Below are 14,784 nucleotides of genomic sequence, written 5' to 3' on the forward strand. Positions count from 1 at the left end.
TTTCACTGCAATACAACTTGGCAGGGTTTTGTATACAAGCAAAATAACAAAAATACAATTTTCCAAAAAGACTCCTTACATCATTCTTTAAACTTAACCAAGGTCTAAGGGAAATACGGTATCGAATACAATCCTAGCAAACACATGTCGCACTTCCTGTATGATTCCAATCACCAGCATCTCATAATTAATTTTCCCGCCTTGCTTTGGCACAAATCTGGCTTCCTTACCTTGATTCACACATTCAGATATCTTCACTGCCTTATAATACACGTGTAGAGAAATGAACACCTACACAAATAACGTTTATCATGTACTAGAAAGGCGACTATGCGATGCAGCAACACACAAGCTTGTATGAATACGGATACGTGTACTTGGGAAAAAAATTCTCATTCCTGGTCGCATGACCTTTTTCGTCTACGCCCAATATGACAACTTACGACCTGTATGATATGGCGAACGATATAATTTTACAACACGTTTTTCATGCGTACGTAAGTACCGGTAAGTGTGACCACTCCTGAACCTTGTAAATCAAACAGGCTTATTAACCACCGATTCAAACCAGTAAAAGCTACCATGCGTGGGCCGTTTGCGTGTCTGAAACAAGAACAATAAAATTGAATTAAACGAATGAACAGGCTTTGGCCTATCCATAACTTGTTGGAAGGGTCAACCCAAAAATCCAAACCCAATTTGGGGAAAAGATTGAACCAAAAAAATATGCCAAAAGTAAACAAAAAAAAACAGTACGCCATTATCACAATTTTTCATCATTGTTTCATCCATGTCATTGACTTGTATTATTTACTGATAAATCAATTTAAAGGAACTTTCATTATACAAAAAAAATAAATAAATCAATTTAAAGGAACTTTCATTATACAAAAAAAAAAAAAAAAAAATCTGTATCCTGTCTAGAGGTGCACAAATCGGGTTCACCTTGAAAACCCGAACCGGTTCGGAACCGGTTTTTTTCACACCGGTAGAAAATGAAACCGGTTCCAGTCAAGAACCGGTTCGCTTCCCGACCCGAACCGATGCCCAGAAATGCAAACTTTTAGGAACCGGGTAGGGTTGGAACCGGACCGGTTATTACGTAAAAACCGGTTCCACCGGTTTTTTTTGAAATTCAAACAATATAGCCGTTAGAAACCGGTTCCAACGGCTATATAGCCGTTTTTGACCGTTGGAACCGGTTTTATTACTATATTTAGCCATTTTTCATTCTATAAATACCAATGTATGAGTGTGTACTTGTTAAATCACTTCCAAAACTATAAAACACACTCCAAAACACAATTAAGCTTAAACCGACAACAAATGGCAACTAATGACGACGTTGTTATGGTGATCGAAACAACAAGATGCCCCGATGTTTGGGTTCATTACGATTTGTGTCTAATGACCGACTCACATGAGATGGCACGTTGCAAATATTGCTCGAAGTTTCTTAAAGCAGCGTCCAACTCGACATTACGAAAACATACGAATAAGTATTGTCGAGAGAAAAGAAGTTTGGATACTAAAAAAGCGGAAGTGGGTGAATCGCCTGGCTCTACAACCCAAAAATAAGTATTCCCGAATTAAAACGACGGACTTTGTTTTTTAAGTTTTAGTTGTTATGTTTAGTATCGTTTATGTTTTAATAATGTTTGTAATAGTTATTGTTTAAATAAATAAAATGTTCGTCGTTATTAAAAAAGTACAAAAAATTAATCATGAGTAACAAAAGTAATTATAATTAAACAAATCAAAACTAAATATTGTTGTTTCGATCACCATAACAACGACGGAGTAGTATTTTAGTTTGTTTTTGAGTTTGGTGGTGAAACAAGTGGTGGAAAACAAGTTATATATAGGTTTCGGGCATCAAAAACCGGTTCCAACGGCTATATTACCGTTGGAACCGGTTACAACGGCTCTATTCTCTCTCAAAAACCGGTTCCAACGGCTATATTACCGTTGGAACCGGTTCCAACGACTATTTTGTGTCTCAAAAACCGGTTCCAACGGCTATATTACCGTTGGAACCGGTTCCAACGGCTAATTTGACCAATGTTTGACTAATAAAAAAAAACCCGCCGGAACCGGTTTTTTCGGGTAGGAACCGAACCGGTTACAATTAAGAACCGGGTAGGAACCGGGTTGGAACCGATGGGGACATACAAATAGGAGAACCGGGTACGATTTTCGGGTACAAAAATACCCAAACCGGGTATTGGGCCAACCGGGTAGGAACTGGAACCGGTTCCGGTTCGGTTCCACCAGTTAGGTTCCAAAACCGGTTTTTTTGTGCATCTCTAATCCTGTCCGTGTCCTTTAATTTTTTAAAGTTAATAAATTTAGGAAAATTGGTTTTAAATAATTCAAACTATGTCCTACTGGTAAATATCAGTCCAAACTTTACACTTGCCTGCTGGCAGTATCAACTATTTGTGTATTTGTTTTTAACGGGCCGCGACTAACGGATGTTAACTCCGTTAGTATTTGTCTGACGTGGCCATCCCAGCTGTCAAAAATCATCCTACGTGAAACAATACGTGGCGTCTGACTGTGTATTTAAGGTTTATGTATAAAATTAAATATAAATATTCTTTTCTCTCTCTCTCTCCATCACAACCGGTCACCACCAACACCACCCACCCTCACCATCGACTCATCACCATTCACAACACACAAAACACACTGCTGTCATACACCGCCGGCAACCGCCACCGTTACCACCGCCGGCGACGTCACAATGTCACTGAAACAACTCACTCATCTCTTATTCTTCTTCTTCTGTTTTACATGTTTAGTTGCAGCCGAAGATTCGAGAAGTTTAACCGAAGAGGTTAACGTAGTGATGTGACGGTTACATGATCGATTGTGATGTTTTAGTTTCTGCTAGGTTTAATTGATTAATTTTCACCCACCAAATCCATCCAATTTCACTCCAATTTCAATCAGTTCATCTTCAAATTCATCAAAATTAACACTCACCCAGAACCAATTCAAACCCCCTGATTCCAAAAACCCCAAAACCCCCAATTTTCACCCACCAAATCGATCCAGTTTATCCGATTTCAATGTATCAACAACCCGGAAACTGGAATCGATACGAAGACAAGCTGTTCGAAGAGGCGTTGGTGATGTACCTGGACGACGTCATCGGGTGGTGGCAGAAGTTCGCCGGAGCAGTTCCCGAAAAGACGCCGGAGCAAGTCAGAGCTCATTACGAGGTTTTTGTGCATGATTTGGTCCAGATTGATTCGGGTCAGGTTGAGTTACCAAGTTATGTCGATGTTGATGGGGATGTTGATGGGGATGGGGATGGTGATGAGTCGATGGTGAGGGGGGGTGGTGTTGGTGGTGGCCGGTTGTGATGGAGAGAGAGATAAAAGAATATTTATATTTAATTTTATACGTAAATCTTAAATACACAGTCAGCCGCCACGTATTGTTCCACGTAGGATGATTTTTGACAGCTGGGATGGCCACGTCAGACAAAGACTAACGGAGTTAACATCCGTTAGTCGCGGCCCGTTAAAAACAAATACACAAATAGTTGATACCGTCAGCAGGCAAGTGTAAAGTTGGGACTGATATTTACCAATAGGACATAGTTTGGATTATTTAAAACCAATTTTCCATAAATTTATGGAATGTATGAGAATTTTTTGAAACGAGACCATGTAAGTAAAATGAATATTTATAACTATATAACATGATTGCAATTGCAATTTTTTTGCCATTTCATTTTCTTTCTTTGTTATGTGCAATAGAGTGGTAAAATGTGGAGGTTTAAGCATCACACTTCACACACGTTTTGTTTCATATTAATTGTTCTGTTAAATGCAATAATATGCAAGGGCGGATCCAGTATACAAATGGGTGGTTCCCCGGAACCACCCGAGTTTCGAAATAATAGTGTATTGATATATAGAAATTATTATAGTGAACAAACTTATAAATTAGAAAGGAACCATCCAAAATACAAAAACGTGCGCTGGCTTTGTTGGTAAGTTCTAATCTTTGTAAATTGGAGGTTGCAGGTTCGATTTCGTGCACCTTACTAATTTTAGAACTTTTTGTTTTTTCTAATTCAGCCCTGTCTAGTGTTTTGCAATTATACCATTTCATTTAAGTAACAATACAGAAATCATTTAATGTTTTACAATTATACCCTTTCATTTAATTTTAATTTTAAATGAATGGCTTAGACTTTAGATTAATTATTGCAGTATTTGTGGTTCTCACGGGCTTTATTGTAGACCTACTCGGTTGTTGTCTTCCTATATGGTATGCTATTTGACATCATGAAAATAATCAATGACTGAAGCCTGTTAGCATGATAATCATGGAACCAAAAGACTCATGAAACTTCCCATTTAGTCTTTTCTAAGGTCTAAGGATCCCAATCAAACTGCATAGATATCAACGCATTCTATACTTGATTGTAGGCTTATGCAAATTTGGAGTTATTATTATCCTCTTATACATTTTTAACTCACACGAATTCTTCCTTAAAACAAAAAAGTTCTAAATATAACTTACAGGAAGAAGCAAAAAATAAATAAATAAACTAAAGAAGAAAACACCAACATAATGGACCTAAGACTTCATACTGTTAGCAGAAACCTTAATCAAACTGTTAATATTTACTGCAAACTTTCTAATCATAATCTTGATCTTTTTTATCTGGTTATTGTTCCATAAACACTAGACAATGGCAGTTTGCTTCTTTCTAATTTTTATATCAATTTTAGGGTTTTAGATTCATTTGTTAAATGTTAATTGTTTTTGATGTTGTTAATTGTTAAAATTTAGTTTTAATTTGTTAGATAGTTAGTTTTAATTTGTTAGATTGCTAGTTTTATCGCATTTTTATTATCTAATGAGCTTTGCTTGAACTATCGAATTGACCCAAATCTCGAACCGACCCGGAATTTTTTACATCCGAGTCTAAAAGTAGTGCACCACCTAAAAAAAATTTCTGGATCCGCCACTGATAATATGTGGTAAAGTATATTACTTAGTATTATTTTTATTCTATTGGACCATGCTAGAAATTAATAAAAGCCTGAAACCATTTTTTAAACTTTAGTAATCGAATATGTACCTAATTCTAAAATCAAAGTTGCATATATATCTTTTGTTACAATACATACATACGCACATACATATTTTAGCCCGCGTATCACGCAGGTTTATTAGGTTTTTATTTTTAATCATTTTACAGTTATATTTTTGTAATTAATTGTTTTAATTTAATTTATGTGGCATACTTTTCTACACAGGTAAAATATTAAAATATACTGTTTAATAAATATAAATAATACAATTTGACAATCAACTTATTATACAGCGCAAAGTGTTCATAAAGTATAAGTTAGGACAATTTTAAAATATAGAATTAGTTATACCATAATAAATCTGTTTTAATGCACTTTGGTAGTCAAACTTATAACATTTTGAATCTATATTTCACTATATATAAGATTGCATCATGAACGGTAGTTACTTTAGTCTTCACAAATTAATGCAGCCCTTGCATTCAAATGACCAAATTGCACATGGGTTTTAAAAAATGACCAAAATGAGTCGGCCTTTTTAAATCTGCACATACAAATTACAAATAGATATGCACAAAAGTTAAGTTCAGTTGCCTATTGTTGCATAAAAGTTCAAATTTTAATTGCCAAACGCATGTGTCAAAATGCATCTTAGAGTTCTATCCCTATTAAATAAAATTTGCAAATGAAAGCTGAGCAACAATACAATTGCCACATTGTCTTAACGGGTCAAACACCTTTCTAGTGTGTCATGCCTTTTCACGGGTAATTTAGTAAGTTACCAGAGCCGAATCACTATTATTATATACAGCTCATGTCTAAAATGGCTTATTTATTTTTGTTGCTACATGTTTAAAAATTTGGTCAACACTTGGCTTAATATTTGGGTGTATAACAGCAACAATCAGTTGCATCCAAATCCACTCACATTATTTATTTGATCAACATTGATTTAGTTTGAAACACTATTATATTTTGACCTTGACTAAACTTGTCAAACAAATTACTTTCAACTTTTTTTAAGAAGACTAAATTATATTTTGAATCTATATATTCGAGTTTGACATTTAAAGTAAAGAAAAAAGACCATTAATGTTACAAAATATACACACTTTAAACAACTTCGATGAAAAGTATATTTGTCAGTTTAGAGAAGGATAACATGCAGCATAACTATATCTTATAAATTTACCTGAATGTTGGCTCCTCTAAGATTGCACCTTTCTCTCGGATATCAACCACCTGAACGAATCAGAGCTCAGTTGTTATATATGTACATGACAAATAAACTCATTTTAACATGAACGAAAAATTGGAATACCAATTTCATGTACAAAGATGGAAAAAAGGAAAAACTGGGCAAAAAAATATAACTTTCTGAGTTTCTGTAATTAGTATAGTAAACTCACAAGTCACAGTATAAACTACAAAGTGAAACGTAGCGAATTTCGTTTCGGTTCATCACGAACCAATTCGCAATTTGCGGGTGTTCCGACGAATTCGGTAACTATGGACTCACAATGCATGCACTTATGAAGAAATTTGCAGCTGCCCTACTATTATCTAAATCAAATCCACTGTGACAAAGTTTTTAAGGAAGAAAAAAGAGTTGCAAGAGAGCAAGAAGAAATGTCCTTACAGAAAATGAAATTTGGGTTCTAGACTTATATTACTAAGGATCAATTTATCTTTGTGTTTGACTTCTTATTAAATCCTAACAGAACAAATTACCAATGAATGTTTGTTTGCAAACTCCTCTGTGTCCATATATGCATAGCGTAGGTATTGAACTGTAACCAAATGTATAGATAGCTAAATATATATATATGTATAATTTACTAAATATACATGTAAGTATAATTTGTAGTAGGTCGTGTTATTAGAATTAAAAAAAAGGAAAACACATTTACACGAAAAATAAAAGATTGACTATAATTAAACTTGTAAAAAAATAATTTTGGTCGAGGAAATGAAAAAAAACACCAAGAAAGAAAAGAAGTAAAAGATAACCGTCTAAAATGGGAGTCGAGTTTCAATGTATAGCACTATTGAAACTGATTTATTTCTTTTATAGATTCACTAGTTGGCAAATGTATAATTTGCCAAATTTACAAACATGTAGAATCAACATTATATACATATGATAGTTTTTATCCCCCAATATTACGACGCTGTTTTACATTATTCGTTTTTAATATTTATATACTTTTTTGGAGTCTAAATTTATTTATTGTAAGGAAATTTATAATATACTTAGAGTTTGATGATAAAATGGTTTCACAAATAACTAAGATATAACCCGCTTTAAAAGTTATCTGGGTTTGGTGAGACCCAAAAACAGCTTATTTTTTTCCTATAAAATTGTTTTTAAATTATAAATAATATTTTTTTTAAAAAAAAGTCATATAATAATTTTTAGTATATCCTAATTTATAGGATTTTCACATCAATAATTTGGTGAAAAAATTTTTTAATTCAATTAGATGTTATAACCAGTTTACGGAATATCTGGGTTTGGTAAGACCCATACATGTGAATTCGGGTCAAATGCATAAGAAGCCTCCATTTAAAAATCAAGCAAATCTGGTGACTCTTAAAAAATGGGGAGCAACCACATCGCAACACGAAGATTTTTATGCTTTCGTTTATATATATTATAGATATAGATGTATAATATGTATAACATACACAAATGTATAATTTGTATATACGTACCATAATATTCAAATCATAAACTAATAGTCATATTCAAAACAAATACTTAAAAACAAAAACAATTACAAACCAACTGTAATATTTAAGTTGAACATCATTGTAAAATATTAATTAACAAAGCAGTATAAACTAAAAAAACCATATTCTAAATAAAGCCCTTCACATATTCTTCAATATTGCCATATGTGTTTTCCCCTATTTGTTCATTTGTCCGTGACTCTCTTCCACGTATGTTTTGTCCTCATATGTAGTTTCTCATTTTCTTTCTCGAGTTCTTGGTGAGAAATATGTATTTCATCCACTTCCTTTCTCGAGATACAATATAACTCAAAAGCAGTTTATACTGTCAACATTGGTGTAGTAATGATACAAATATGTGCTTTTATGTCTTTGTACTTAACTAGTGGTTGACCCAGTGCATTGCGCCACACTTGGTTGTCTGGAGCTACTCTTGCGTCTATGATTTATAGATGATAAAGTACCATAATTTACATGAGTTAAAGTACCATTAAACAAACAACAAAGTATTAATGGCACGTTACATATATATATTCGCAACTTAACGGTCAGCTTGTAATGATTTTTGGTTAAAAAAGGTTCTATATTTTTGTATAATTTATCAAACGGGCTCGCTTATTATCAGTAATGAGCAAAGGCGAGGCATAAAGGTCAAATGGGCATGGTCATAAGTCAGCCTCTACAATTTGTCCTTTTACGTTTGGTTTAATACACGACTCGTATCATGTGTTACTGTAGCAGGAATTCTGAATAAGGGCCTGAGAGGAATATTTTGCTCATATCCACGCGGAAAGGTCTAACGGGCCCGCTTGGTTTAGTATATGTCATGTATCATGTGTTAACCTTACAAATATATATGTAAATTAGAGTTCTTTAGAAAACCGAAAACTGAATTTACTCAAATATGTTACGTACCTGTTAGGAGATCTTTGTTGTTGTGGGTACGCAGTAGTTCGTGTGGGAGGAAGTTAAAGTGATATGCAGGCATGAGGCATTTTGTCTTCTAATATTGAAGCTTGGTGTCACATAGCTATCCCTTTGGCTCATGATCAGGGCTTGCTGGTTTCGTCCTGCCTTGGACTCATCAGACGTGTGGAAACAGCTCGCAACCAGCGATGCGTTCGTCGTGCAAGCACGACTAGGCATGTACGCCTTCTTTTCCGCTAAGGGCTTGCCCGATGAAGTCCGGGACGAGCCAACAAACCCAAGCGTTACAACACAAATTAAGCATCTCGATCTTCAAATAATTGGTCCGTGACACTCTCCCACCACCATAACCATGCACGTCCTCGTGCGTGCACTTGTCGTCCCATACCGACGTGCAAGACTTAGACGTTGGTCTTCCCCTATGCCATGCATGTCTGAAGGGCAAGTTCGTCGTCCCATACCAGCTCACAAGCCGAAGCCATGCGTTTTTGAGAATGATTCACTCTGATAAATGGGACACCCGGTAGTTCAGCCAAAATGTGAGTTAGTCGTGTCGGTTAATTATGCCGTCGGATTATGTGACGCCGACGTTCGCCAAATTAGCAGACTTCAACCCAGATTACGGCTCTGCCACACCGTAAAACTTTTAACACGAGCACGGTGGCCTTCACTTCACTGGACTAGGGCGGAGCTCGCGACCCCATAATCGCGGCTTACAAAGACCATTCGATCTTCTCCCACCACCATTGCATAACTCATCCTCGACATTTTTAAGCTCTTTTTGGTTGAGTGTGCACGTTTCAACGTATTCGAGGTTCAACCTGATACCACTTGTCACGGAGCTATCCCTTTGACTCCGTGTGGCGCCCGAAGGCCAGCCAATCGGTCCGCTCATGATCAGGGCTTGTTGGTTTCGTCCTGCCTTGGACTCATCAGGCGAGCGGCAACAGCTCACAATCAGCGATGCGTTCGTCGTGCAAGCACGACTAAGCATGTACGCCTTCTTTTCCGCTGAGGCTGTGCCCGATGAAGTCCAGGACGAGCCAACAAACCCAAACGTTACAACACAAATTAAGCATCTCGATCTTCAAATATTTGGTCCATGACATTGGTGTATCTTGTTAGTATTATGGAAGCTTGGAGATCGACTGTTCACATCGTATATCACTTAGAAGTGCAGGCCCCACCTGACCCAAGACACAAAAAGTTCCATTATTCAAAAACAAAATCCTTTGCCCAAACAGAGAATCGAAGCAAACCAAAGCATAGAACTAGAACAACAATACGCGCCCCCACATTAACCATCCGACCAGAAAGAAAGTTTATATTCGAATTGGAAAACATCTAATAACACAACATATATATACAACATAAATTTCCAAAAGAAAATCTTGGTGCGCCAAACTCCTCTTCTATACTAATTAGATAATTACAATTTCTAAGTTGTATTAGTGCATATATTACATTAAAATATACGTATATCTACAAAATCTTATTATACGTATGCGAATAATTAGTGTTTAACCATACATATATACAAAAAAAAATTAATATACATATATGTACAATATTATTATACATCAGAATTCAATATCCTTTCTTGGGAAGCACGTGACCCTTCGGCCAATATAAAGAGGACAGCTAGCTAGGTTGTTACAACCATGCAAATGGTTAGGTTTATCTCGTCCTATCACAGAGGGACACGTGTCCAGGTTGTTACAACCATGCATATGGCCAGGTTTATCCCGTCCTATCACAGAGGGACACGTGTCCAGGTTGTTACAACCATGCACATGGGCCTTATAGCTCAACCTATCACATTAGGACACGTGTCTAGGCGGTTACGAGAGCAACTTCTAGAAAGGGACAGCTGAGCCAATTACATTCCCACATCCTTCGGCTATAAATACCCTTCACAGTCTTCATGAGGTATTCATTCACTCCCAATTATCTACTCGAAATACTTAAGTACTTTCTCTCTTTGCCAGAACTGTACTTATTCTCACGCCGGAGGGTGGTTACGGGAAGACCCCCCTCTTGTCCTTTCCGTAACGAGCTCATGGTGTTCGTTTTGCAGGTTTCTGTCATTGGACTTGGGAGTTTGGCTTATATCGTTAATTGTTAAGTAATCGTACTATACCCAGTGGACTCACTGGATCTAAGACCTGTAAAGGGATTAGGTTCGTGTTTCTTCAAATTTGAACATATACGATTGTTTTTCTGTATCTTATGGTTCTCTTCGAACTTTCAATTGTTGTCCCAATTGTGGGTAAATAATGCATGAACAGATTAAGCATCGTGATCCCCAAACACTTGAAGACAAAATTCCTTTTTTACCCTATAAATAAAGTTTTAAATCCCACATCTTGATAAAAAAATTAGTGGCTAAATAATGGTTCCTAAAGTTCTTAATTTTCAAAATGGTTCTCACATGATCTCAATCCTATATATATATAGAGAGAGAGAGAGCAATGTTATATTAAGAAGTAGATTTTTCCTAAAAAATGTAGAAAATGTGTTTTCATTATTAAATCTAATAAAACACATCGCACAATAAATACACCGCAACTAAAATTAAACACATCACACACAAAACACACTTTTCATATCCACCGTCAGATCAATATATATATATATATATATATATATATATATATATATATATATAGATCCTAATAGAACCATCTGAAAATTGAGAACTTTGAAAACCATTTTGAGCCACTAAAAAACATCTAAAAAATATTTGAAAAAATAATAAATAAAAAAAACAAATTTTTTAAAAAAGTGAAAAAACCAACACTAGTTAGATTTTGCTAAATAACCACAAACATGTCATTATACTTAAAATGACCAAAACACAAAACATGACATGAAACCCAACCAAAAGGTTACCTACAAGATCAAAGACGAGTAGAAAAACACTAAATGATTTCAAGATCAATCGACTTTCATACTTGGCACCAAACCGAGCACACTCAAAACTGTTTTAAAGTAAGGTTTAAACAACCCGGTCTAAGCTTGCCTTTTGTAATAAGGCGGGGGAGCTGAAGTCATTATACTTAAAATGACCAAAACACAAAACATGACATGAAACCCAACCAAAAGGTTACCTACAAGATCAAAGACGAGTTGAAAAACACTAAATGATTTCAAGATCAATCGACTTTCATACTTGGCACCAAACCGAGCACACTCAAAACTGTTTTAAAGTAAGGTTTAAACAACCCGGTCTAAGCTTGCCTTTTGTAATAAGGCGGGGGAGCTGAAGTCGGGAAGATTGTCCACACCCCATGAAAAATAAGCCTAGACCTGCCACCAAATATCAAAATATCACATGATTCCAACAATACGTTTTGTAACTTATCTTCATCTCAACTATGACCAAATAAGTACTCTGAAGCGTCACCGATGGAGAGCGAAACCACATGCAATCCTCTTCTGATACTGTATGGACTCTCATCGCGATCCTACAATACTAAAAAAAACACAAAAAACAATTTATGTTTTTAAATTTAACGTGCCAACAAGTTTACCTCAAACGACTAATTAACCTGGTGAAGACCGAGTCGACCAGTGACAGTGTACAAGTTGACGAAAGCAGTATCCGGGTACATTAAAGGAAGTTCATCGGGTGAGTTTAGATGGGATCGAGCATCTTGATATGAAGTTACAATCAATGAAACAAGTTCAGGTGGGACCAGTGGCGGTATAGAATAGTCACGATTGTAACGTTCTCTATACTTTGTTTCCATGTCCCAGTTTCTTCCAAAACACATCCTATGCAGTTGAAGTTTATGTCCAATGCTGTAACCAGGTCGTTGAAACCCACCAGGACCCACACCCAACTTATGACATATTCTTACTCTTTCAGCATATAAAGTTAGATCCAAGTCAATAAATTTTAGTTATATCAGTGTAAATGTAACTTAAAATTGGGGAAATGAGAAAATCCCTAAGTGTCCATTTTATCACTAGAAGTCAAAGAGTGTCCATTTGAAAAAAAAAAATAAAAAAATAAAAAAATCATTGAACGGGTCCATAAACAAAATTTGTCAAACATGACTGTTTAAAAATGGTTAATGGTTTTTATTTGTTTTTGTGCTATAAACTTTGTTTAGCCTTTATTTGATTTGAACATTTGATAATTATGTTGAGCTTATTTTTGTATGAGCTGCTTCTGTTTGATGTCTCTCCTTCAAATGAAAAAAAAAGAAGAAAAAAAGCTATTGGTTTTTATTTACTTTGGGCTATCAATTTTGTTTGGTCTTTATTTGATTTGAACTTTAAAATTGGTTGGACTTTAAACAAAAAGGGTAACGTAATATTTTTTTCAGGGGTAACGAAATATAGAAGCGACCCAAAATGAAAAAAAAATTTACACTATCGACGAAAAGTTGAGGGGTAACGAATGCTACCCCTAGTTATACTATACATCCGCCACTAACTTTAGATACAGCATGTAGATGAATGAATAGTACGCTATAAAGATTTGACAACTTTTTAAGCGAGCTTTTCGTAATAGCAAATTCATGTCTTGCAAGGTTTATTCATGCATACGCCTCTTGATTTTAAGATGCTTTTTGAAATATTTTTGTTTATCAGGCTTAATAAATGCCTATCTTTGTTACCTTGTTTCATCAAAACCCAACCTTGATTAAAATGTTAGATTTTTTTTTTATTTAGTTATATTAATTTATCGACATAGTCTGAGATAAGTCTAGATTTATTTTATAAGTGTTATGAGATAATTGTAATTGTTTGAGAATTATTATGAATTACAATTAGAGTAGGAAACATGTTTGTTTTAGTATAAAAAGATTGATAGGGTATAGTCATTTCTTGGTTCAAGTTTTTATTTGTGTAAACAATATTAAAAGAGTCATGAAGTACCACACAACCATTATGTTCGTTGTTACTCTAATTTCGTTAATTCCAACAAAATGAACTCTATAATGGTTCATTTAATCCACATTAATGTTGCTAGTAATTAGATCAATACTTACTTTGGGTTATCAAAATGTTAAATATTACTTTGTTTTTTTTCAAATAATAGTTCAAGTCTCGTCATTGGGGATTTGGGGATATTGATAAAACGCTTGAGATCTTATGGTCTCATGTTCAAAACATGACTCAAGAGGGTTTTCTCACAATGATGGTTTCCTCCTTGACTGTCTCTTCCTTGGTGAGTCAAGCATAGAGCGCAAAAGCAGTGTAGATGGTTGACATACTGTCTCTGAAAAATCAGCCGGGTATTGGGAGTAGTTCTAAACGCTGAAAAAATTGGTTCAAGTCTTGCGCTTGTCAAAAATGTGTGATATAGGAATATAGTGTGTGTGTGTGTGAATCACTAGCGAAAATATATATAACTCACGAAATTACATGTACGTGTGTGTGTGCGCGCGCGAAAAGAAGGTTAAATTAAAACAACTAATTTATTTTAAAGTTCATGAAAAATAGTTTTAAATAATATTTTTTTAATCTTTAATTTTTTATTTTTGTTATAAAGTATTAAATCTTTATAAAAAGTATAATATTAAAAGAATATAAATAGTTCATCTTAGATCATGCTTAGTCAACAGTTATTCCCACAAGCATTTTATTGTCATGTAACTTTTCAATTTTGTTGTAAAAATGGGGTGTAGTGGGAGAAAATGGTAACAAAAAGCCTCTCTCTTCTCCTTCCCTCTCTCACAAAACGCATACCCATGAAAATTGTGTACAAAAAGCCATGCCCAAAACTTTGGCCTAAAACACCGGGAGGGAAGGGGTGTGCCCCCTACGTTTTAACCCAAAACGCCTCCAAATATATACCACTACGGATGTTCTTACATACATGTACATCTTCTTGTATGAGATAAGAGTATGTATTTTAAATCAATAATTGGACCACAGTTTAGATCTAATTATTATATTTTAGTGAATAATTGTGTATCACACTCACTGCCCGAGTTTGGTAGCTAGTCCTAACGGATAATTAGCAAATAGAAAAAAAAAGGCTGAAGGCTTAAGTGGATTTCAACTGTGAGAATATTGCACCTATCAAATGGTCCAAGCCTTTCTTCAC

General features: G+C 35.1%; 1 pseudogene; it reads right to left on the reverse strand.

Annotated features, from left to right (window-relative positions):
- Nucleotides 1-11,950: 11,950 nt before the first annotated feature.
- Nucleotides 11,951-12,496, reverse strand: LOC143530674 (DNA N(6)-methyladenine demethylase ALKBH1D pseudogene; annotated as a pseudogene).
- Nucleotides 12,497-14,784: the final 2,288 nt, after the last annotated feature.

This window comes from Bidens hawaiensis, unplaced genomic scaffold (genome assembly GCF_021521415.1).
Source record: "Bidens hawaiensis isolate Kalapana, Puna unplaced genomic scaffold, B.hawaiensis_p1.1 tig00008970_1, whole genome shotgun sequence".
Lineage (NCBI taxonomy): Eukaryota > Viridiplantae > Streptophyta > Magnoliopsida > Asterales > Asteraceae > Bidens > Bidens hawaiensis.